This window comes from Stegodyphus dumicola, chromosome 10 (assembly GCF_044657685.1).
Source record: "Stegodyphus dumicola isolate Sdum_Otavi_A_Nest chromosome 10, ASM4465768v1".
NCBI classification, from domain to species: Eukaryota; Metazoa; Arthropoda; class Arachnida; order Araneae; family Eresidae; genus Stegodyphus; species Stegodyphus dumicola.
Genome location: NC_140777.1, coordinates 152,085,155 through 152,110,619, shown reverse-complemented (window position 1 = coordinate 152,110,619; position 25,465 = coordinate 152,085,155). Strand labels below are relative to the sequence as shown.

The following is a 25,465-nucleotide window of genomic DNA, read 5'->3' as shown; positions in this document are numbered from 1 at the left end:
CAGCCTGCTCATAACTTCATTCACATAAATTTAATATAAAAAATGTTTTTAGTTTTTAGTTTAATTTATTATTTATTATTATAAATTTGATCCTTAGATTACGATTCCAAGATAAAAGATTTCATTAGAATATTAATCCTGTATTTTTAGCATTCATTTGAAAATTCAAAAATTAGTAATTAAAAATTATTTCAATAAATTACTTGAGTGAAAATTCATTCAGTTCACCATTTATATCAAAATTGTAAATAAAAAATGTTACACGCTAGTAAACCACAAAAGAAACCCAATGAATGGCAGTGCAGAGGGGAAACTAAACCATTAATTATTCTAATTTACTTATTAGTCGACCCCTCAAGGCTAATTGAAAATGATGCAAATATCCCAAATTTTAAAATTAAGTATTTTGGTCAGTTTTGTCGTATCGGAGACAAACTTTTATTTTTTATATAAGTATAAAAATGTTCCTAAATATAAGCTTAGGGTTAGGGTGAAAGCATAAAAAGCTACATTTCCTAATTTTAAAGAACTGAATTTTTTTTTAATAAAAGATATCAAAATTGCGCCATTAATTTTTTTTTTAATTAGAAGTAGTGAGAACGCCTCACTTAGCGAACATTTCAGTTCACGAACAAATTATTAGAACAGAAAACACCTGGCATGATAAACGGTGTCTCGACTTACGAACACTCAAATCGTGTGTTCAAAGGTGTTTCGAGGTAGCCTCTGACACAGAATTAACACTGGGGGCTTTTGGAAACATTACTTTAATATTTTCCGTTGGTTAACTCCCATTAACAAAGCCGAGAGTAAGTGCTTTACAGAAGCATAAATTTGGCCAAAAAAAATTATGGCCAGATTGAGTTGCAGGGAGAGACTTCAGTTCTTAGATACTTAGGATGTTTTCTGTTATATATGATATTCAGTTTCTAGACAAAACAACGGGCTCGTAAGTTAAAACGAAGGGGAGTAGTTAGTAGAGAGTGACAAAAATGAGCTTAGCAAGCAAGAACTACAGCAAATGTAGAAGTACTAGCAACAAAAGGCAATTGTGGAAAAAATTGTGTCAGAAGAAAAAAAATATCCTTGTTCTCTGACGGTCGAAATTTGTACAAAGATAAACGTAGATAAAACGTAGCAATACTTGGTGACTACAGCATTAGCATTTTCAATACCAGTGCGACGTCTAACTTGTACTTTAGAAACGTTATAAAACGCAGGCAACAACAAATCACATTTGGCAAATTTTGATATCTGTCTAAGGAGTTAAGCTATCTAACGAGGTTAAGCTGTTTTTAAGGACTCACACACATTCGAGTGGCGCTTAGAAGTAAAGAAAATGTGAAATAAAATGCCTCTTAAAGATATTTTTGGGAAATAAAGTTACGGTTCCCAGCAACAGCATCTTTTCCACTTATGCCGTCCACTTCTTTTTATGACGTGCAGTTTGGTTTGGGTTATTTTGATTATGGTAAAGCACACGAGGGCTATCTGCCAAAAAGAAGAGATGCCTTCGTGGAGAACTTTCTAAGAGAAATTGGCTCGTATCAACGGTATACATGCGGAAATCCACGAAGATGTCTATGCAGCCAGCCCGTTCACTAGAAACCGAACCCAAGCACATATATAGTAAAATGAATTTTCATCCATTTTACCTGCTTAATATTGTATTTATATTTCTTGTTTTTATTTATTGATTTGTGATGATTTTGGATATAAACTCGTGTACAAAATACTATAGCAAAATTTAAGAAATCTATTCAGAAACTAGCTTATCCATTTCACGTTAATTCCTATAGATAAGATTGTTTGGGCTTACGAATATTTCGATTGGCAAACAGCCTTTAGAAACGAATTAAATTGTTGAACCGATATTTCACTGTATATGTTTACAACCAATGACTGCAGAAATTAAGGGCAGGTAAAAACTTTTGTGAACATGATGCATACAGTGAAATGGAATATTATAATGAACAGCCCTTGAACTCTGACAAGAATGTTCCATAGTGGAATCATAGTTGGCAAGAAAAGCAATACCTGCATATGCAAAAAACATAAATTTTTGAAAAGAAATTGTTTGAAAAGAAATTGTGAGAAGTATGCCCTGAACATGATGACTGTCATGCTCTTTATGTAAATTTTAACAGTTTTTTATTGCCATATTTATTTAGTGTGCAGGGGTTTAATTTTAATAACCAGTTAAGTTGTTTAAGTTGTACTCTCTTTCCTATAAGCCTTCATTCCCCTAATTATCAATTCCAGAATATTTTAATTTGATAGCGCGAGTGAAGTAATGCATATTCTACCGTGGGGAGAAAAGGTTTAAATACTGAGCTTTAGAAGGGAAATTTAGAGAGTGTGGGCAAGCGGTGTAGCATGAGCTTCTGGTTTTGCATTTATTACTGGTTAAATCGCGTAACAGATATTACTTGGCTGCCACTAGATTTCGATGCGGTTTTAGGCAACAGGATTATCTGAGCCCTGTAGAATAATTCTACTACTTGTTAATATTTTCGAATTTTTAGTTTAGTTCTTTTTACTTGAGTTACCGCCCGAGTGAGACATAGTTTGTTAGTGAGACGTAGTTTGTTTGTTAGTCAAGTCGACGCATTGTGAATTTCAAAGAGTTTTAAATGAAGGATGCTTTTTACCTTGCTCCTGTGTGGTTTCTACACATACTTCAGCTACCACATCAGAAGATAAAGAAATAGATATTACAAGTGTTTTGGCGTGCCAGATAAAGCCGAGACAAGAATTCACCTGGAAGGTTAGACTGGTAGTTTAGCTTAAATTATGAGTCTAGCCGAGTAAACTTATTCTATTATTACATCCACTTTAAGAACAATATACAATATATATTTTTTATACAATTTTTAAAGAGGCCTTTAGTTTGGAACTTTTTTCTATTCCCATCAATCTAGGCCAAGTTGAAATTAAAAATATTTTTTCACTTCAGCCCAGTCATTCATCGAGAAATTATATTATTCTTGTCATTACAGATTATAAAATAATGTTGCTAATTACAATTACTCGTTTAAATTACAATTAACATGATTATTAGAATGCGTTACAATGAATTCATGTTATTCAGAAAAATTATACTCAAAGACATCAGCAATTACAAATTTATCGAAAATTAAAATTCGATTTTCTAATATTAGTTCTTTAATATGTTACAATAAACTTTTTTTGTCATGGGTAATTTAAATCAAGATAATAAGTATCAAACACAATGCAAATGGAGTCTCTTTTTTGCACAAAATTTTCTTAACTTAAAAATAAAACTTTGTTATCATCATAAAATCTGATGCATATCGCCGATTACTCATATTTAATGACAATGACGTATTGCTGTTCTATTCGCCATCTTTCATTTCGTTTATCTTTCTTATATGTCATCGATGCTGTGTGTCATTTTTCTTTAATCTCACTATCTTCTCTAGCATGTCGAAGTTGTGTATCACTGCATTGTTCTGCAACGCTGATTTTATAATCTTAACTGATGCACTGATGGCCTTCACATCTGTAATATATATATATTCTAAGTATATTGGTTCTTCTGCGTTTCTTCTTTCTATAACATTAGCCGTTTGAGCGGCAGTCGCTTAAATAGTTATTTTAGAAAAGGATAATGTATATGTAATGGTTTTAATCAGTCCAGCTAGTCTTATCGCCTTATCTTATCCCTGTCTTCTATTTCATCATCTGCAGCTGAAGAGGAGCTATATTAAAACTTTTAAAAGTAGTCCTGGAGATTTCTTACTATTACCTTGATTCATGCTGCTTTAACTTCTCCAATAACAGTCCAGTTAAGTATTATTTCATGGGTCTAGATGATAATAATTAATAACTATAAAATTTTAATCACTCCACTTTTAAAGAAATATATAGGAAAATGAAATACAGAATTTAAAATTTTGGTGCTGCTTCTAAATTTATACTTAAAAACGTACTTTTTTTTTTTTTTTTTTTTTTTTTTTTTTAGTCCAAAGGGATTTGAATCCCGAAGGACTATTAGTTTCGTTTTGGCATTTTGCGTCGGACTCATAAATGTCGGTTCACTTTTCAAACTGTTGCCACAAAATGTTAGAGTCCTGCATTATATTTGAAGAAATTAAATAATGAAAAATCTGCATAAATGTATGTATATTTCTCGTATTGTGATAAAACAACGGTGCATAGAGTCATCGAATTTTGAATAACGTAATCCTCCAACGAATATGAGCATGTGGAAGACCAAATTTGAAATTTGAAATTTGTTTTATGATCGATATCCTATTTTTTAAAACTTTGACGAATTTTTGATTAACAAACTCAAGGATTTCAAAGCGAGCAATGGCAACGTTGTGCAGAAAAAACATTTTTATCTCCAGCGCGTATCGGAAATTCTAAAGATATGCTCGTTTTAAAACTATTTTGCGATATATATTTTTTTTTTTTTTTTTTTTTTTTTTGTGTGTGTGTGTGTGTGTGTGTGTGTGTAATGTTTTGAGTTTCATAAGGAGGATCTGAGCTCAAATGGAATTTAAAAGTAAATCAGGGCCTAAATTTTGTGAAAATACATGTTACACCAACAAATATGACGGATCTATCGACATGTTGGTATTAACGTATTAGTGCATCTACTTTAGCAGAAGTCCCCAAATTTGCAGAATACACCAAACTATGACAAAAATGCGCATAAAAGTTCTCTTTTAACAAGTTAACTTCGTCACTTTCGTATCCATTCCTTTTGTTGTACTCAAAATTCCACCTTTTTTTAAATTGAAATTTTAAGATAATTTTCTTGCCTTAAACTCAGTTTAAAATTCTACCCTTGTGGAATTCGTCTACAATGAAAGAAGCTGCGGTAAAGTTTTCGCAGGAATGCAGTATTTTTCCACAAAATTACTAAAAGAAACAACTGCTGTGAATTTATTTTTAAAGCAATCGCTGAATAAATTAATTATTTTTAATAATTATTAAAAAAAAGAGCATTAGTTATAAATCCACCTATTTCAGTTTTCTTCAAATTAATGTGTCTGATTTTTTTTTTAAACAAAATTGCAAAGAATAACATTTTTAGTCTTTCCAGTTCATTTCAGTATTTAGTTTTTAAATAGGGTGAAATCTATGTAAATTATATTGTATGCCGAGTAATTTTGTTTAAAATACGATCAGACGGAGAAAATGCAAGTAGTGTACTCTGGTAGAAGTTAGTGTGTTAATTAATATGCTAAATTTGGCAAATGGTCACCAAATATAAGTTAATTGAAGACACTGGACATAAGATAAAGTTAACATCTGAATGAAGTTGCGAGGTTTTGGATAAATATAGAAAGTGTTTATTTACATTGGACCTGCTTCATTTCCCCTTCTGTAACGGAGGAAGAAATTTCGGCTCAAAGTACACTATTTTCCCATTTGGGCTAGTCTTCCGCCGATTGAAAAGACACTAAGCTGTTGAGGAAGAGGGATGAGAGACCCTCGGACTGCTACTCGGAGCATTCTCTCTCATAATTTTACTGGGGGGGGGGGGGGGAGAAGCTTAACAAATTAGCTAGGTACAGCAATAGCTCATTCATCAATTGTACTATAGGAGGTGCTGGTCTAGCTTCTACCTGTACCTACTTATATTATGAACATAAAACTGAAACGTAGTTACTCAATAGCGTACGTGGGGCTATTGATTTTTATTTACTCCAAGTTCTGTTGCTTTCCCTTAAGAACTACTACTTAAAATATATATATATATATATCAGTTTTTATTTTTTTGAAAAAGTTTTTTAAATGCAAAGAACTTTTGTTTCACAATATACAGTGCAAATATCACTTTTTGTTAGCCATTTTCGTGACAGCAAATAAACGAACTCCGTTCGTACTAACCCAAACAAATCTGAATATTTAAGTACTGTAACATTAAAGACAGTAAGATGACCGATTGCTTCTTCTCAAACTTCTAAGTGAAATAACTCAGAAAAAGGATTTAAAAAAATTAAAAATTATCGTCAGCCTGACGGTTATGTAACTTGTCTAATTTTATTTACTTTATTACGAGCTCCGCCATTAACATTTCACGAAAAGGGAGAGATTCCCCATGGAGGACATAGGGAAACTGTCTTGCATCTACATTACATATGGGGAAAAGCACAACCCGTGCAATAACATAAAATAATCTCCGGCTGCCTGTGAGGAAACAGAACAGATGTTTAAAAAAAATTCAAATATTAAATTACAAGGTAAATCAAATTCTGTAAGCTTTGGCTCTGGTCTTCCTACACTACAAGCAATTACGGCAAGAAAAGCTAAAGCTTATACAAGTAATTCAAGTACTGAAAGAAATAATAGTCAGACAAACAACGTTAGCTGTGGAAAATTTTTAACGGACTCAAGAACTTTGTGATAAAATGCATGAACTAATTTGCATCCTGGTAGGAGTCGACGAAAGCAGTAGTGCAAGTAAGGGAAAATAGTAATATAACTGATTAATAAACATAAAGCAGTAATACTTTCTTAAACTGGGTCAAAAAAGTGCGTTTCGTTTTTCTGAAAAAAAAAAGTATTTTACATTTTTAATTAGATAAAGCTTTGTTAAATAATAATAAATAAAATGCAGAGGTTAAAGTTATTTATAAAAGCCCAATTGGCAAATTTGGCGAATGCTTTAAAAAATAAGCGACATTCATTATTATTCGGCAACATGTCAAAACAAAAAAGTAAAAATACGATCTGAAATACCAATTTGGATTATTAAATAAACACCGTATGATACATTAACCATAATACATACTATAGCATATGATACACTAATGTTATTCCGCTCATGTACGAAGCCAACCGCTTTCGCTAGGAAAAACTTTCAAAGAATTGCGCAAAATTGGTATAAGCACAGCCTTGGCATTGCGCCCATTAAGCATTATGTATATAATATGATGTGAGACGTTACCTCACAAGGAACACAGTATTCTGTTTTCCCTTAAACAAAGGTCACAGAATCGCACAAACAAGACATTTCGCGCCGATAAGCAAGTTACCAGATTAAAGCATACTCTAACAAAGAAATCGCCAAAACTGGCTTTCTTCTTTAGCTAATACAAACAAATAAAGAAAAAATATTTTGTTTGCATCGGAATTAATAAGTATTTGGACTATAGTAAGAAAACAATACAGTTATTCAAATATTCAAAAAAATGTTGTGCTACCATTTACAGTATGTTACTTTAAGATAAGCACTTCAGTGTAACAGAGACCCTCTTTCTCATTTACTATCGCAACGAGTGTCGTCATCACCGCATAGGAGCAACTGAGGATGTTTAGCAAATTAGAGGTTCCACACTTTTTTTTGTGCAGCAACTGTTACTATGGTTACGAGGAAATCCAACAGGGAGAAAAATGGCCTCGAAGTGTCTTTTGTGCAGTAACAGGCTACGGTCATGCTATATGGAATTCTAATTTATTTCCATGCTATTTTCTAAAAGAGTAAAAATTATTGTAGCATATTTTTATATTTTCAGTTAAAATACTCTTATGAATTCGCTTGTTTTGACATTAAATCATATAACATATAAAGTTTAATACTGAAGTGATATAGATTCATGTAAAATTAAAATCCTTTTAGAAATATCTGACTATACAACATAAGAAATTTCAATATCGTCCTTGGGTAAAAATAATTTTTGCTATAAGTATATTACTTAATCATTGCTGAAACGTAATATTTATAATCAGTTATTTAAAAGAATTAATCTATTATCTTCCAGTTAACTGTTTCCGCATTCGCTAAGCAGTCTAGCATTAAGAAATGTGTACGTCATGTCGACCATTATGGCCATCCATTCAGAAGCCACAGTTATGTAATGGGTGTGGCGAATTTCTGTGGCTTCCTGCACGAAAACGATTTTGAAGTCTCTCTCTCAAATTGCGAACCAAGCCACGCTTGTTGAATGAAATACGGCAGAAGAAAATTGAAAAACTTTTGATTTCAACACGTTACAAGAAGTCAGTGTCCTCTGACGGCCTAAGATTTCGTGGTTTATGAGGGCACGGATACAGGTACGATTGACTCCAACTGTAATTGGCTTGATAACATTTCGCTGTAAATCCATTACCCGAAAGTTAATTTTCTATACCTCGCCATGTACTTCGGCATATTCAAAACTTATTTAAAAATTTTACTTCCGTTTAACTTCATTAATTTCACGTCATATTTACAAAAAAATATATTTTAGGGAAGAAGGACTGTAACTGCTTTTCTTAATTTAAAAGTTAATCATAAGACACCGGGCAAAAATTATTAATGAAGTACACAGTGCAAATATAAACTTTTAGAACCAGCTCCATTAAAAAAACTTGAAGAAAACAGCAATCTTACCTCTTAGGCTTCAATATACAATCCTTGTTTATCTAAACAGCTTTTGGAACGTTCATATAGCTGTTTGATTCTATCACAGAACTGATATTTTGGAATACTGGTTATTTATTTGGTTACAGTTTGATGTCTCCATCGCTATCTTTGAGATAAGACTCACTTTACAGAAGAAAAAATAGTTTGTAGGTGCCGAATCTGGGGAATAAAAGAAACTGAGGATCGTGACACTCTTTTTTTTTTTTTTCTTCTAGAAACTGTTTTAAGAAAATGGAATTGTAGACGGCGCATTGCCTGCAGCAGAAATCGATTATTCTATTAAGATTTTTCAGGCTTAACGTGCTGAGTGTTCTTCAAAAGTTTGTTAATTTTATTTACATAAAATATGGAGTTCCCTGTTGTCCTTCAGAAGTAAATTCCTTATGAATTACCCTTTTCCAATCAAGAAAGTTCACCATCATGGTCTTTATTGAAGATTTCCGTGGCCATGGTGAACGGTCTTATACACAAGCAGATGATTACGTTTCGTGTAAGTTTCATTAAGCGTAGCACAAAATTTCAGAGTCAAAAAATCAGTTTGGGGGAAGGGGGCAGCGTTTTCCTCCTCTATAGTAATTATTGTATTATAGTAATTATTGTATTATATCTCTATAGTATATTGCTATTCTTTGCTCAGTTTTCCAATCCATTATAGCAGATGTTCACTGAGGCAAAGCAAACAATTAACTACGTAGAAAATTATTTTCGTAAGCAGACTATATTTTAGTAAAAGCAAGTTGAAATATCATAATAATAAATGCTGCCAATTAAAACTATTAAGAGTAAAACTTTGCAGATTCTAGTCCTAAGACTTTTGCGTATAGACTTTTGCGTAGTAAGAGCATTCATTAAATGTACATACTCTAAATTTCTGAATATGCTGAATAACTAGTACTGCAATCCATCCAGTTAATTAGCAAATTTTGAGTAATAAGACTGACTTTTCTACGTTAACAGATGATTTTTTTTTTTTTAATTTTGTCATTTGCTTAATTAATGCATCTGTTTAATAAAATTTTGTCATTTGCATCAAGCAAATGACAAAATTTTATTTTTCCGTACATCACGTCTTATTTCCACAGTGACTCAGCAATTAAAGAAGTATAATCTGAAAACAAAGGATTCAGGGACAAACAATAGTCCTTCAGGACTATTGTTTTCGGTTTGGATTTTGCATCGGAACCCTATAAATGGCGTATCACTTTCCAAATCGTTGCCACCAAATACTATCGCCCTGTATTATATTTGAAGAAATTAAATAATGAAGAATCTGCACAAGTGTATATATGTTTCTCGCACTGTGATAAAAAAATCTGATGTGTACACCACATGACTTCCTTGTACGGAATATTAAATTATACGCATTTCTTCTTGCATTTCATTTAAACGTATTGGATTGAATTAAATCTACTTCCGCGACAGCGCATAAACCACAATAGAATAAATGCATTCTTTAAAATTCACTATAGTATTTGTTTACCATAGCGACTCTCTGGCGCTAGATTCACTTAACAGTATTAATAATTATATAACAGGTAACTTATATAATAATTATGTAACGGAAACTAAGTTAACTGTTATATAATCCAATAATTATATAACAGTTAACTTATATATTTCGTTCATATTATAGCCCACCAGCGGCCGAGCGGTAAAGTCGCTGAACACTGGTAATTCGGTCCGAGGTTCGAATCCCGCGAACGGGCTGGCTGCATGGGTGTTTTCGTGGTTTTCCCCATGTGTAACGTGTATACGAGCCAGTTTCCCTTAGAAAGTCCTCCACGAAAGGCATCCCTCCCCTTAGGCAGATAGCCCTAGTGTGCTTTGCCATAATTAAATACACCAACACCACCGTTCATATTATAACTCATAATCCACAAAATTTAAATCATTTAAAGAATAGAATTATCTAATCGTTGCCACATGTTCTATTCAAATACTATAATAAAGCTAGAATGATGTATAAAAGAAATTAAGCAAACAAAACAAAAAAGAAACAGTTTTTCACAGACGATTGAGTATTTCTCATTTAATTAATTCAGTTCTCACTTCGCGAGAAGGCAAAAATACATAAAAACTCAAAATATCTATATTAAAAATTACGAAGTAAATCTTAAACATTTATTTCCTTGAAAAAATTCCAGAAAGAATTAAGCATGATTTAATTGGCAATAATAAATGAATGGGTTACCTTTGTTGTTGCGAAGCTAAGTTTCTCTAGATTGGCAACAAATCCACTAGTCTGCTGTTTCAAATGTAAACATCAATGGCCGCCATAAAAAAAAGGCTTAGCGGCACATAGACAACTTTAAAATTGTTGATAATTCTAAAAATATTGCATACATATTTACTAAAGGCATAAAAACCTTAACCGGAAGATAAAAACAACATAATACAATCATTTTTAAAGCAAAAAATGTACAATTTACAAACATATAAGAGTAAAGAAACTGAGATCACTAAGCCGGGTAACAGAGTGGATATATATATAAATATATTTATATACATCTGGTGCGGCCGATTGCAACTAAAATACGAGGTACACATCTACATCTTATAGCAGTCCTATATACAAAATTTCAACGTTCTGAGGCTACTCGTTTTTGAGTTATGCGAGATACGTACGTACATACGAATAGAATACGGACATACGGACATAGAATTTTTCGTACATACGGACATAGAATTTTTCGTGGCGTCTGTACGAACGTATGTACGTACGTTCGTACAGACGCCACGAAAAATTCTCTTCAAAATTAATTTTAAAGCAGTTTGAATTAATTTTAAAGCATTTTTTTTTTTTTTTTGAAGGAAAAGAGTATTTTATTCTGTCCTTACGTACAGATATCACGCAAAAACATGGTTAAATTGCATTCGATAGCGGTCAAAATGATATTTTCGTTGAAATATGCTGCCTGAAACTTTTCGCGATTACAATACTTCCTTTTTACTTCGTACAAGGAAGTAAAAACGGTACCTATAGTTATCCAATTTTGAATGACGTAATCCTACTGCGAATATGGGCATCTGAAAGCCCAAATTTGAAATTTGTTTGATTTCATATTTTGTAAAACTTTAACGAATTTTTTATTAACAAACTCAACGATTTAAAAGCGAGCAATGGCAGCACTCTACGGGAGGGGGGAACCTTTTTATATCCAGCGCGCGAAGCTCTGTATGGCGAATTCTAAAGATATGCTCATTTTAAAATTATTTTGTGACATTTCTATTGAACTGAATTTTATGGTTTAAGTGCAAAGAACATGATATTTAAGAAATAAAGGTAACACACAAAATGTTAAAAACGCCCCTTTAGACAATTTAAAATCTAAAACCTTTTTTTTTTTTTTTTTTTCTTCTTCAAGTGCACGTCTCATTTTTATGTTTTATAATTCCTTTTCATATATTATACTTATTTTCAGAACTCAAGTGGGACACTTGGAACTATGAAATGTGTCACCTGAGGGTTATAGATTGCGGTGGCCTGCTATAGACTATTCCTGCAAGACGTAAGATTTTTAATTTATTTCAGATAGCTTCCATTGAAAAGCACGAATGCTGAAGGTAAAGTGACTTTTTTATCATATTTTATTTATAAAATCTACATAAAATTGGGGAAGGGGAGCAAATTAACATATTCTATTTTTAAGAGGATTTGATTCAATATTCCCAAAATTGAAGGCCTATAACCACTTTTTTAGAAAACCTTCCGTCTAAAATAAGAGCTTAAAGTTCCCCTCCAGCTTCATATATTTTAATTTTCTTAACTCCATGTTATAACTCAAGTCGCATAAATTTCAATTTATGTCATTTTTACGAAATTTCTTTGTGTCTTTGGAGTCAATTTCAATTTTCTGTCTTATATTCTTTACAATTTACATTTCTGAACAAAGCTTTAACAAATGTCACAGATTTTTGACTAAAATTGATATTTTTAGCATTGTTTCTCGAATTATATTTGCTTTAATTTAACGGAGAGAGAGAACAATTACATTTTTGCAAGCTATGTCTTCCGACATGTAGAAAGAAATCTAAGATTAAAATAAACGTAATTGAAATATAAACGATAAAATAAAATAAAGTAATAGCTTATATAAAGAAATGCAAATAAATAGACTACACAACAAAATTTCGAGGGTGACGGGAGGGCGGTGGGGAATTGTAAATAATATAAAAAATAAAACGATGACAAATAGATACTAGCTTAAAGAATAATAGAGAGACTTTTAAAATATATTCAAATGCAATTATTAGTTAAGTATTTCATTATTAAATTAAGACATTCAACAAAAGAATGCATATTTTCAAATGCTTTGTTTTAAGTTAATAATAATAACAATATCGTTTATATAGTAATTTTTATTAAAATTTTAATTATTATTTAAAATTATTTTCAAAAATGTCCCCATCCCCCCATGTAATAATTTTTCACATTTGGCATCAACTGAATTGCATGTTAATAAACATCTCTGCCAAGAGATGGCAGCACAGATTAGAAAGAAAGGATTATAAACCTATGCAAAAGTTTAAAGTAATATTGCAATATTACATTGATTTTACAAGCCTAGAAAGTTTCACAAGCCCATGAAATAATTAGGGCTTCGAAACAGAAAGAATAATGTACTAGATAGAGCGGTGACATACTGCCAGAACTATTACTTCGTCGTGCAAAAGGTTTACTATATTACATATCTGGTCCATGTTTGTATGGTATGCATTTTTGCTATGAAGTAATAAAATTTGTGTTGATCCTAATAATTATACTCGAAATTCACGAGTTTGATTCTAATCTATGTACTTCATTTGAGTTCAAATGCGATAATTTAGCAACACAGACAGCATACATCATTTTCTCCTAACATACGTATTATTAAGAGCTCTTAAAATGTTTATTACAAAATCAAAAATTAATTATGTCGAGCTGAACAAGTAATACAAATACATACTATTAGTTCATTCAAGGCGCAATAAGACGAAGATAAGGAAGTTTAACGCAGTAATTGGACTTTTTAACTATATTTTACTTTCTAACTGCTTATTTAACTGCACTGTTTCATGTATCTAAGTCTGTAACTTTAAAGAAACTATGTATATAACTGTAACCGTATGTGTAGCTCAGTAAAATCAGCGATTTCGATCACGAAAAACTCAGGCAACAATTCTAAAAAATCAAAAAGATTAAGGCAACTAACAAGCACTCCAAATCAAGAATCTATAAATTCCAACGCCCGAAAGCTTAAATCAAACTTTTCCTTATCAACAGGACTCACCCGAAAAATCTACCACAGATGTTCAGAGCAGCAACATTCCGCAAAAAGATTCTTTTTTAAAAGCAATTTCCGAAAACCAATGGATTACATCTACCCGAACTTGAAAATCTCCTGAACTACGGAAATAGCACACTAATAAATTCGAAACAATTATTTTCCTCTCAAAATAATGAAGACACTGAAAATATGGAAATTAGAGTTACAAAAAAAAAAAAAAAAAAAAGTTAGCGTTATATAAAGTGTCGTTCATGAAAACTCAAACTTTTATATTACTTATATATTTGTATTAAGTTTACATTTACAACCAAAACAATTGAAACCATATTCTCTTAGAATAAAAATAATTTGATTTGAAATTTTCCTTATAGGAATTTTATATGCTCGGGTAAAGCAAATAATATAAAAATTAAATTTAAAAAAAAAAAAAAAAATCTGAAAGGTTTCAGATTTTAAATTACGTCCAAAGGGGCATTTTTTCAACATTTTTTCTGTTACCTTTATTTATTAAATATCACGTTCTTCGCACTTAAACCATAAAATTCAGTTCAAGAGCAATATCGCAAAATATTTTTAAATTAAGCATTTTAGAATTTCCCATACAGTCTCGCGCGCTGGAGATAAAAATGTTTTTTCTGTACAACGTTGCCATTGCTCGCTTTGAAATTATTGAGTTTGTTAATCGAAAATTCGTTAAAGTTTTACAAGATATGAAATCGATAATAAAAAAAATTCCGCATTTCAAATTTGGGCTTTCACATGCCCATATTTGGAGTAGGATTACGTCATTCAAAATTCGACGGCTCTATGTACCGTTGTTTTATCACAATGCGAGAAATATCATACATTTATGCATATTTTTCATTATTTAATTTTTTCAAATATAATGCAGGACTCTAACATTTGGTGGCAACAGTTTGAAAAGTGAAATGGACATTTATAGTAAACCAACGCAAAATCGCAAAACGAAAAACATAGTTCTTCAAGGACAAAGCCCCTTTGGACCCCCCTAAAAAAACTGCGCTGGAGCCCGGCCCCTATACTTCACAGGTTTGGGAATAAAATCATAATTTTAGCCGGAGAACACTGGGAAGCCTTAAATAAAAGGACTCCGGAGCTTCTTTTATGTAAGTGAATCATAATTTCAGGAGACAAATTCTATTTTAATTATAGCTATGCCTTCAAAATAGATTCTAACTTCTGAGTGCAGCGTGTCTTTCCCTCGGACACAAAGCTTGGACATAAGTTGAAACTTCTAAGGAAAGAATAGCCTCCACCCGCATATCAAAGGCTTATAGTCCTGTATAGTTTTTGAAAGATGTGCCCAGACGCTGAGGACCACTACTTACGAGCACTTACCACAACCAGATCAGTCTTACGTTTATTCTCACGTTGTTATCGGATCACATTCAAGGAAAAGTTCTGAATAAGAGCTAAAATTATACAGACAGAGCATTGCGAACAGAAATTTCTCATTCCTCTTTATTTTCAAAGCTACACTTTTCCATTAAAATTTCCTTCCTTTCCTCGTACTGTTTCTAGAATTCTTGCTATTATGCTTAGTGACGCTTTAATCCTTTAATCGTTCCGTACCTTCCAGATCAGCTCACAGTTTTCTACCATACTAATTCGTAAAAATAATCCCGAGCACTGTTACCGAAGAGACCATTTTTCATGACTTGGATCCCAGCCATTTCCCCATCAGAAACGTTTAGCAGTTTTACCAAAAAACAAACTGAGCAATTAATAAAGCTCCCCATTTTTCTCTTTGAATTAAAAAGAAATGAGGGAGAAGCAATCTTTAAACTAAACAATGTCTTCAATTTCAATATTACAAGAGAAAAGTATTCTCCGATAAATCGTCCAGTACAAAGCTTCAGATGTCAGGAATATGTCAGGAATACACGCAGCATAATTTTTACAAAAAAGAGAAATGCCCCAAACATCACAGAAGCAACACATGTGCATTAACATACGAAGAAAAACCTGTTTGTCCTTTTTGTTCAGAAATCGCGTCAGTTCCTACAGAAGGTGTAAAGTTTACCACTACCGTTCCAAAAATTTAACAAAAATAGAAAATTAAACAGCACCTCCTAAAAACGATTTCCCGGTCTTAACTCCAAATTACGATCAAGCAAAATTCGACATCCCAAGATTTGACAAGTACAGTGATAAACTAAAGAAAAATTTCTCTCTTACGGAAAAAATAGCAAATAGTATTTCATCTGTTTTTTAAGATCCCAAAGTTTTGAACATCATGAACGAAATTACACTTATTGCAAGAAAAATAAAACGAGCAAAGATAATTCCATGGAGGTAGGAAAGGGAGGAGGGGCCATTCCGCGCTAGAAGTGAAGCACTGCTTTGAAGCTTGGGTCACCAGACGGGGTGTTTTTTGTTTACATTCAGAAGCTCGCTTGACAAAATTCTGATAGTATTTCGACACACGACAGTTCCATAGAAATCGAAAAAGGGACACTCTCGCATGAAAGAAATACTCATAGTGTGATGGATAATAGCAATTTGTATAGTTTACTGACATTTACGCAAAAATCACATCTTGGTTATTTTTCGATAACTAACAACAGCGATTTTGATTATGAATTTGTTTTATAAAATTCTAAGCTGTTGCTTTATATAGAATTAATTAATTAAACAAAAATATAGATTTTAAGAAAATTGCTAAAAGAGATCTGCCAAAATTTATTTTCTAGAAGATTTGAAAAGTTTGAAACTTGATGGCTAAATGTAAATATAAAATTATGTATGTTAAAATATTTGTAATTAGGCACATAGGTCAGATTAAGTTTTTATTAAATAGAGTAACGCATGCAAGGGCTATCTGCCTAAAGAGAGAGATGCCATCGTGGGGGAATTTTGAAGAAAAACTGACCTTTGAGTGGGTATTAAAAATAATACTTATAATTTTCATTCAAATTATATTCATATATATTTTTTATGTAAAACTTTCAGGTGTATGCTAAATTAGTGTAAATTACTTTACATGAAAAATATAGTGAATGCACAGAAATTAAAGATTTGCACATGCCGGAAATGATAAATAGGAAATATGTATGGGTATTTATGCATGTGCTTGCAAAAAGCATGTATCTGCCTTTGACAAAATACTTAAATACGAGTATTCATTAAATTATTTATAAATGTATTTGAAATGAAGAATTTATTCACTTATAAACAACTGTGATAGTACTGTGAAGAAATCTAATGATTAAATGTATCTAATTTATAATGATTATAAATGTTATCTAAATATATAATAACCTTAATATTGAATTGTAAACATAAATTGAAATCCTGTTGACAAATACGTTATAAAACTATTTAAGCAAGAATTGTTCGTATTGGAAAGCAATCTGTTAAAAGGTATTGTAAAGCAAATGCTATGAGATGCGCACTTAAGAACGTAATAAAGAGTTTTGGAATATGTATTGTTGAAATGAAGGGTTAAAAAAAAAAAAAAAAAAAATCTGATAAGTATAATTAAAAGAATTATTCCCTTTACATTTTATAATAACTCAGTTACAAGTTTTAAATAATACTTAAAAAAAAAAAAAAAAAAAAAAAACTTATTTTATTCCTTTTCAGAAATGTTCAGAGAAAGTCAAATACTATTTTCCTAATAATTCTCTAATTTAAAATGAACCGAATAGAGCATTAATTATAAATTGACTTACATTTTTCGATTTAAAAGAAGCCAAAAAATCATGTCATATTTAAGAAAGTATTTTAGGAAGAAGCTCTATAAATACGTAAAATAGAATAGAATATGAAATCGTAGAAAATAATGCATAATTTTAATATTAATAATACAATAAACTTTGATCTTAATTTTTGTACCTTAACCGAATAAAATCGAATTACCTTAATTTTTTTTTCTAATGTAATTAACGAAAACTTGTGAAAATATTTCATTCAAATTAAACCATTCTGAGAAAACTGTCCTGTGAAAAGTATAGCATTTAATTCCGTTCAGAATGAAATGTTGCTTAAAAATATGTTGTTTTTCCAGGCAGCACGTCTCCAAAAATATACGTATAATTTTGATGAAATAAAGGTATGGTATTTTTTGCACGTTACTTTTACGAAATTTATACGAATGAAAAAGGCTGAAGTTACTGTTAACTCTTGATCGTTATTTTCCACACGTTATTTTTACTAAAATTATACGAATCCGAATGTACTGATAAAACTACCGCCATGATGATATATTTTATTCGTCACTTTACGCATATTATACGAATCCGAATGTTCTGAAAGAAACTACTGCATTTATGGTATATTTCTACGGATATTATACGAAGTCTAAAAAAGATTGAAAATGAAGTTTATTAATTCAAAATATTTAGTGTATTTCTGGCATTTCACTTTGTTTTCCTTGTCCACGAACATGAAAAAAGGGCATTCATATATGAGGCTAAAATTTTTCTATAAATTTTAACATGTGAGCTAAATCTTTACGTGCATTTTTGCAAAAAATTATATTTTCCTAATTCAAACATCTTCAAAATAACTTATTTATTTTCTTATATCAAATTTGTTATTTTTATTCATATCAACGCTTACATTAATTTACACAATTTAATTTCTTTTATGAAAATCCTATTACCCATTTAACTGGAATAAGCTGTATATTAAATATGTGTACTTACTGAGTTTGGTACAATACTCTCCTTATTTTATTTAGCAAATGTGGGCAATTGAATTGGAATAAGACTAGCAAATCTTTCATGTCGAGGAATAGAATAATAAATACAGCAGAAGATGCTCGAAAACGTTTAACTTCTTGAACAATAGTTTAATGTAGACCAAAGGATCATTAATTATAATCAAAGATATACTAATATTTTTATTTAATAATAATAATAATAATAACTCTACGAAATTGCAAGCTGAATCCTGATATTTTACATATATTTCAGTTCCTTTAATCTTTGTTATAAAAATCATATGAGGCTAATTTTTTTAAATTTTGTTTAATGTACGGAAAAAATGATATAGCGATTTTAATAATTTTTATATGAGGAAAAAATTAATAAATAATGTAAATAAATAATTATATTATATTTTATATTTTTCCTGAAACAGTTAAAGACATTCTTAATATGGAGATCTACAGAATAAGTACAAGGGTCCAGTTAAATGAACTCAAAATTTGCATAGTTAATTTTACGCTATAAAAATTAACCGGATTTACGATTATACACTGAGCATGCGCATATACAGACATTTCTATTTTTCGTAGAAAAATTTAATTATTACCTTAATACAGAGATGCTGTGAATATAAATTTATATAATGCAAAAGTAAGTTTATTTCATATGCTAATTTAGAGGCTTTCTTAATATGTTTAATTATAAAGAAAAAAAAAGCGTTGCAATTCTTGTTCACTGACCAATGGCAAAGCAGACACTTTCTACTTCCGGTTGTGGCGGGATATTTGTGAAGTCAGCACTCAGCAATGGCGGTCGAAAAGAATGGTAAAGTCGCAAAGAATACTGTTCGTTCGTGGATTGGCGTTTGTGACTGAATCCATCGAAGTTACTAATTATTCGAAGAAAGTAAGTGAATATTTTATATTTTCAGTGTTTAATACTCGTACTTTTTTCACCTATATAAAATTTTATAAATAGCGTCTGTGTAGGAAATGTGATTTTCCATGTGTTGTTCTTTTGTGTACGTGCCTAATGATTCATTTTCAGGATTTGGTACTGTTAAATTTTGCACTAGTCTGTTTCTTACTGTTTGTGTCACTCCTTTTTGTATGTGTCTCACCTTTTTATAGTTATATTATTTTTACTCAAACGTTTTAATATTTATCTTAAAGCATACTGTAATTAAGCAGGAAATAGCTTTTAATGGAAAAAGAAAGGCAATATTAACATGACTAATTGTTCAGAAATCTGTTATGGAAATGTTATCTACCTTATGCCAAAAAATAATTCATTTATTTATGAAATTCAAAATTTTTTATTTGCTTAGTTTTTTTCCCTAAAAATAATTTAATTTCTTATTTTTGAATTTAGTTTTATAAATTTGCTTTAATATATAATATTTAACTCAAAGATATTGTGCTATTAAAAAAGGAAACTTTATGCCATAGAAACACAGGTACTTTGTTCCAAATCTGTGTTCATTTTTTTTTTTATATATATACTGAATTTTTATGCACTTGTAATTACTGAAATATATCCTTTCATGAATAATAAGTAAGTCCTTTCATGAATGCATTTCTTTTTTGTTTGTTTGATTTTGTTGTTTTAAAAGATCTGCCATAGTTAAAGAAAGAAAATAAAGTAAGAATGCTTTACTTTCAGTTTTGAATAAATTTATTACTATTTACTGCAACTTCAAGTTTCTCTAAACATAATTTTCGAAGTCAAAACTTGATAGTTATGTTGATTATTAGACTTGCATGAAAAAATTTATTGAAAAATTAGTATTTGATCTAAAATACCTTAAATTATTTGAATTATATTTTACTAAATCATGTATTTTGATATAACTAGATAGTTAAAAAAATTTAAATTGTAAATGTGCAGAAATGCTTATATAAAACCAAGAAATTGTTCATATTTTTGTTGCTTTTTCCCTTGTAAATTAATTATATATATATATATATATTACAGTCTGGGGAGTCAGCACCCTGCTGAATTGTAGTAAACGAGACGTCCAATCTACTAGACCATCAAAGATGCAGATTTAGATTTTCTATTTCATAGTTATTGAAATCATAATGGTATGTTTGTTTAAATTAGTACTGTTTATGAATGTGATAAAAATAAATTCTGATAAGATAAGAAATGATTTATTTTCTATTAATTATGAACTGTAAATAATGTAACTAATTTTCTTCATAGTATTTACTAAACATTTTTTTTTTATAAAAGGGAGGTAGTCTTATTTATACAATTCTTGCAGAGATACCAAGAAATAAAACATTTCAGGAATTTTCACTCAGTATATCTTGATGTGTAAAATCGTGTTGTTCAATGCCATATTACTTTTTCACAGGAAAGTAATTTTATTGATCTAACATCTGCATAAATCAAACTTTTTTATGAATGATTACAGTTTCTAAGCTAACTTAAAATTTTCAGATTTAGAAAATGTATGTTTAATGTAGCATTAGTTTTCCATGGAATAGAAAAGGTTTTCAAAATGTTCAGTTGTTAGAGGGAAATAATATAAATGAGATTGTCCTGATACAGTTTCAGCTGGAAATGAAACTGAATTTTCGGATAGTGAAGATTTCATTTAAGAATTCTAATAAAACTGATTAATGTAAATCCTCTGCATTTAAAAATTCTAATAAAACTGATTAATGTAAATCCTCTGCATTTAAAAATTCTTATAAAACTGATTAATGTAAATCCTCTGCATTTAAGAATTCTAATAAAACTGATTAATGTAAATCCTCTGCATTTAAGAATTCTAATGAAACTGAATAATGTAAATCCTATGATTCATGTAGGTATTCTTCTATTATCAGGAGATTCAGAAATGTGTGTTTATATGCATGCATTTTAAAATGTAGGTGCTCGTGTGTTCATGTGTATATTCTTTATGTATGTATGTGTATACTTATACACATATATGCGCATACATGCATATACACATGCTTACATATCTACAGTGGAACCCCGAGATACGAGTTTAATTCGTTCCAGCATTCAACTGGTATAGCGAATTTCTCGTATCTAGAAACAAGCTTCCCCATTGAAAATAATGGAAATTCAGTTAACCCGTTCCACACCCCAAAAAATATCAACATTTTAATATCAAGTCAATTTTTCCTAATAAATAACACTGGTAAATAATATAACAATAGTTTAACTTTGTTACCAACATTTTAACTCATTCTCATAAATCCACACCAACAACAGCTTCTCAACATCTAGGAGTACTTTTATGGTGCTTGGAAGCAACGATAATTCCTTTGGCTACATCAGGTTTCTTAATTTCTTCCTGCTTCTTCAGAATAGTATAGATTTTCGATGTTGAAAGGCGGCAAGTCTTCGCCAATTCCGTCACCATGCTTATGTTTATCTACGATTTCTTTCTTGATATCGACGGCCATGGCCTCCTTATTTTTCTTTGCAGCACTATCTGAGGCAACAATCTTCTTGCGAGGCATCTTGAAATAATTATTTTCATGTTAAATGTCAAAACAATTAACTTGCAAGTGCACAAACACGTATATAAAAGAACACTGAGTGATCTGACAAGGGGATTTCCCGAGTTGAGCCGGATAGGGAAATGGTGCCACCCATACCAACAGCCTGGCTCATTGCTCGTTACTCGAATTAATGCTCGTATTTTGCTCATACTTTCCTCGTGTCTCGAGGTTTCATTGTACATTTCTGAATCCCGTCCTAATAACGGAGGAGTACCTTTGCCAGTATTGCAACAGAGCTAGAATGAATTATTGTGTTAAATATGTGGAAAATGCATGCTTAAAGTACTGTTATTTTCTAAAAATATTATGTATGTCTATTTTTTACAAGTAGAAAAAATAGCTAAAAGCTGTTAATTTACTCGTATTTATTAGTCCAAAGGGGCTTTGTCCCTAAAGAACTATTGTTTTTGTTTTGCATTGGTTCACTATAAATATCTGTTTCACTTTTCAAACTGTTCCTATCAAATGTTAGAGTCCCTAGTGTAGGATTAATACTCTCTATCTTAGTGCCCTCTATAACCTATGTTAGGGTTAACCTGTATAACCTACAAGGATTGCCAGTTTAGGCAAGATATCTAGGTAGTCATCATAATGTTTTATTATTTTTAAATTAAATTGAAAGTAATAAACTAGTTTTCAAGAATGGAGTTAAACTAGATTTGCATTCAACTCTGGTTTATTGTGTTAATGATGTTTTGCTGTAACAAATATGAATTTTTCGTTTAAGTATAATAATTTAAAATGTTTTTTCTAGAGAATGAAGTACTGCCACTAAGGTAAAGGTGCTAACTTGCAAGATAATTTTCTATTCTACATTAACTCAATCTTTATGTCCTGTTACAGATATATTGGCAGAAATAATGAAAACCTGACATTCAAAAAGAAAAATAATAATGTTGAATGTAGTATATTAGATGGTTAACTGAGGTTTGGCAACTCATTAATAATCTTATACATATTGAGTACGAATAACTTTGACAATTACCGGTATTTTCAATAGTATAAAATTAGGCAAGAAAGCAGTTTTAGCTTAGCACCGATTTTAAATACAACTCTCTTACCAATATTGGTTTGACGAAGGTAAAATATAATTGAATTTAATAAGTTGGAAATACTGTCTGTCTTTCCATGAGTTAAAAAATAATTTCAAATAAAATTTCTTTTTTCAGTTTTTCATGTTATTTGTTTAATGTTATTGTAATCTGATTTATCATATTTAGTCACATATTCCATCCCTCTTCGCACTATAGTATATAATTCAAAGGACTTATCAGTTTCAGCAATATTTTTTTTACCAGTACACATTTTTACCATAACTCTGTTTCTAAATCATATCCTGAAAAATTAAGGAGTAAAGTACACAAAGAAGGAAAATATGCAAGTAAATAATGGCATTTAGTGTTGTTTATGTGTCTAATATTTGTACTAGATTGTAAAAGTTATAAAATTCTATTAGCTTTTTTAAATTATTCTTGTTTAAATTGAGATGCTTCTTTGCACCCAAATGGTTAAAGCCCTAGTGTGACTTTGGTACTTTGATCTAACTTCTATTCCTAATAAATAATCCAGCTGCATACAGTTTACTCAATTTCTGCCATTACCTTTTTTTAAATATATCTTTTACAACTATTCCATCAGGTAGATTTCTTTCATATTTTGCCTTAATTGAGTCATCCTGCTAATTAAGAATTTATTAAAGTTATTATGTTACGTTAAGTTTTTGTGTGTATAATTCATTTTAAGTATATGCAAGCAAATGCATACATTAACAGTTACGTAGAATTATGTTTTGGGTATCAAATTCAGAAATTTTTGGGCTGTTTTTAGAAGAAATGATTTATACCATATTAATATTGGTAAAAAAATTCTGTGGCTTTTATATGAGAGTGTATATTTTGAAATAGCTGCATGATATGGTAGAGGTAAAAAGCTTCATGTGGATCATAAATTAATATTATGTGGGAATTTTTCATTTATTTAATAAAGAAAATATTCAAGCCACAATTAAATTTTTTTCACTGGATTATTTGCATACAAAGTTTGCAGCAAATATTTCGTGCAACAGAAGTGACAATTTTTATTTTGCCAAGACAGGAAATTTAGTTAGTGAAAGCAGTAACCCTATTTTGAGATGTTAAACAGGAAGGCAAATTTTTTAATTTAAATTGATTTTTGAAGGAAGACTTCATTTAGTCTTGCTATGATACTACGTGGCTCTTAACTTTTTTATGGTATTTATAATTTTATTGTTATTCAGCATTCTGTTTGCTTAGAATGCACATGAATGTAGAGTTGAAATATTTTATATTGCAAACTGAGATGCCATTGTTATCATAATTAAAGATTTTTGCTCTGATTTTGGAGGAATTTACTGATAATACTTTTGATTGTATATTGGTTTCTGGTTTATTGAAATGTGTAAAATAGCCTGTTAATGCATATACGTATGTTAATGACATGTATATGTTTATGAAGTATTCTGTTATATGTATATAGTGTTGTGATTAGTTTTCTGCTTACTCTTTATTTAAGAAAAAGTTATCTGTAAGAAAGCGAATATTCTTTACTATATGTAGGAGTAAAATTGAAAAGGCTAATGCAATATAATTAATACAAAATTAAGTTTTTTCTCATGTACTTAAATACAAACATAGCCATTAAAGACTTTCTCAACCTTGCAGTTCTAAACAAATCTTAAGTATTTTTTACTTGAAATTATAGGCATTGTGTAACTTGAATTTTTTACTTGAATTATAGGCATTGTGTAAGGTATATAATTGAAGCTTACTGTGTGATAGTATGAAATTAAATTTTTAATTACTGAAATGTAAATTTTTAAATATGAAATACTCAGTGCATTTTATATGCATCTTTTAATACTTCAACTATATTTAAAAACTGAAAACATCTGAATTGTGAAATTATTACAAATTTTTCTTTTTCTTGTTTAGGAGCTGTTCTCAAAACATTGGCTGACAAAGAATTCACTTTTACAAAAATCGAGCAGGATATTAAAGACAGCGAACTATAGAACAAATATGGCGAAGCTGCATGAAGTCTATGTTGAATTTTATTATTGAAAAAAAAATGCTCTTCAGATTTTGTTAGTTTTTATTGTTTAACAGTAATTGCAGTTTTTGAATACCTGTAAAATAAACCTAATTCTCAAATTAATTCCATGTGTATTTCTTTTGCAAGTATTACAGTTCATAATACTTCAAACAACTTGAAATTTTATACTTGTTAATTTATGTGGGATATGTTCATAATAATTTTATAATTTAAATAACTCATTGTCATCATATGAGCATAATCTAAAATGCACAGCATTTGACAACAAATTAATAAATTATCCAACTTCTAATTGCTTTCTTTTGTCCAGTTGCCTCTTTTGAAATCATATCATTTAATACCATAAAACTATTTGAAAAAAAATAATTGGTATGTCCACATCAACATGCACATTTATAATGATGTTATAGAAAAAGTCACATGAGATAAATATTAAAAACTTCAATATTCCTAAACAAATTAACTTTTTGAAATTTTATCTGGTATATAAGATAAAATAAAGAACATATTTAGGTAATTTTGAATTTGCATAATTTTATGAACTTA

General features: G+C 30.2%; 1 long non-coding RNA gene across 1 annotated transcript; it reads left to right on the top strand.

The window, feature by feature from the left end:
* The first annotated feature begins 18,891 nt into the window (after positions 1 to 18,891).
* Positions 18,892 to 25,015, top strand: LOC118184840 (uncharacterized). Its single transcript, XR_015043708.1, has 3 exons — positions 18,892 to 19,229; positions 20,298 to 20,407; positions 24,799 to 25,015. It is a non-coding gene; the product is annotated as an uncharacterized LOC118184840 (long non-coding RNA).
* The last annotated feature ends 450 nt before the right edge of the window (positions 25,016 to 25,465 follow it).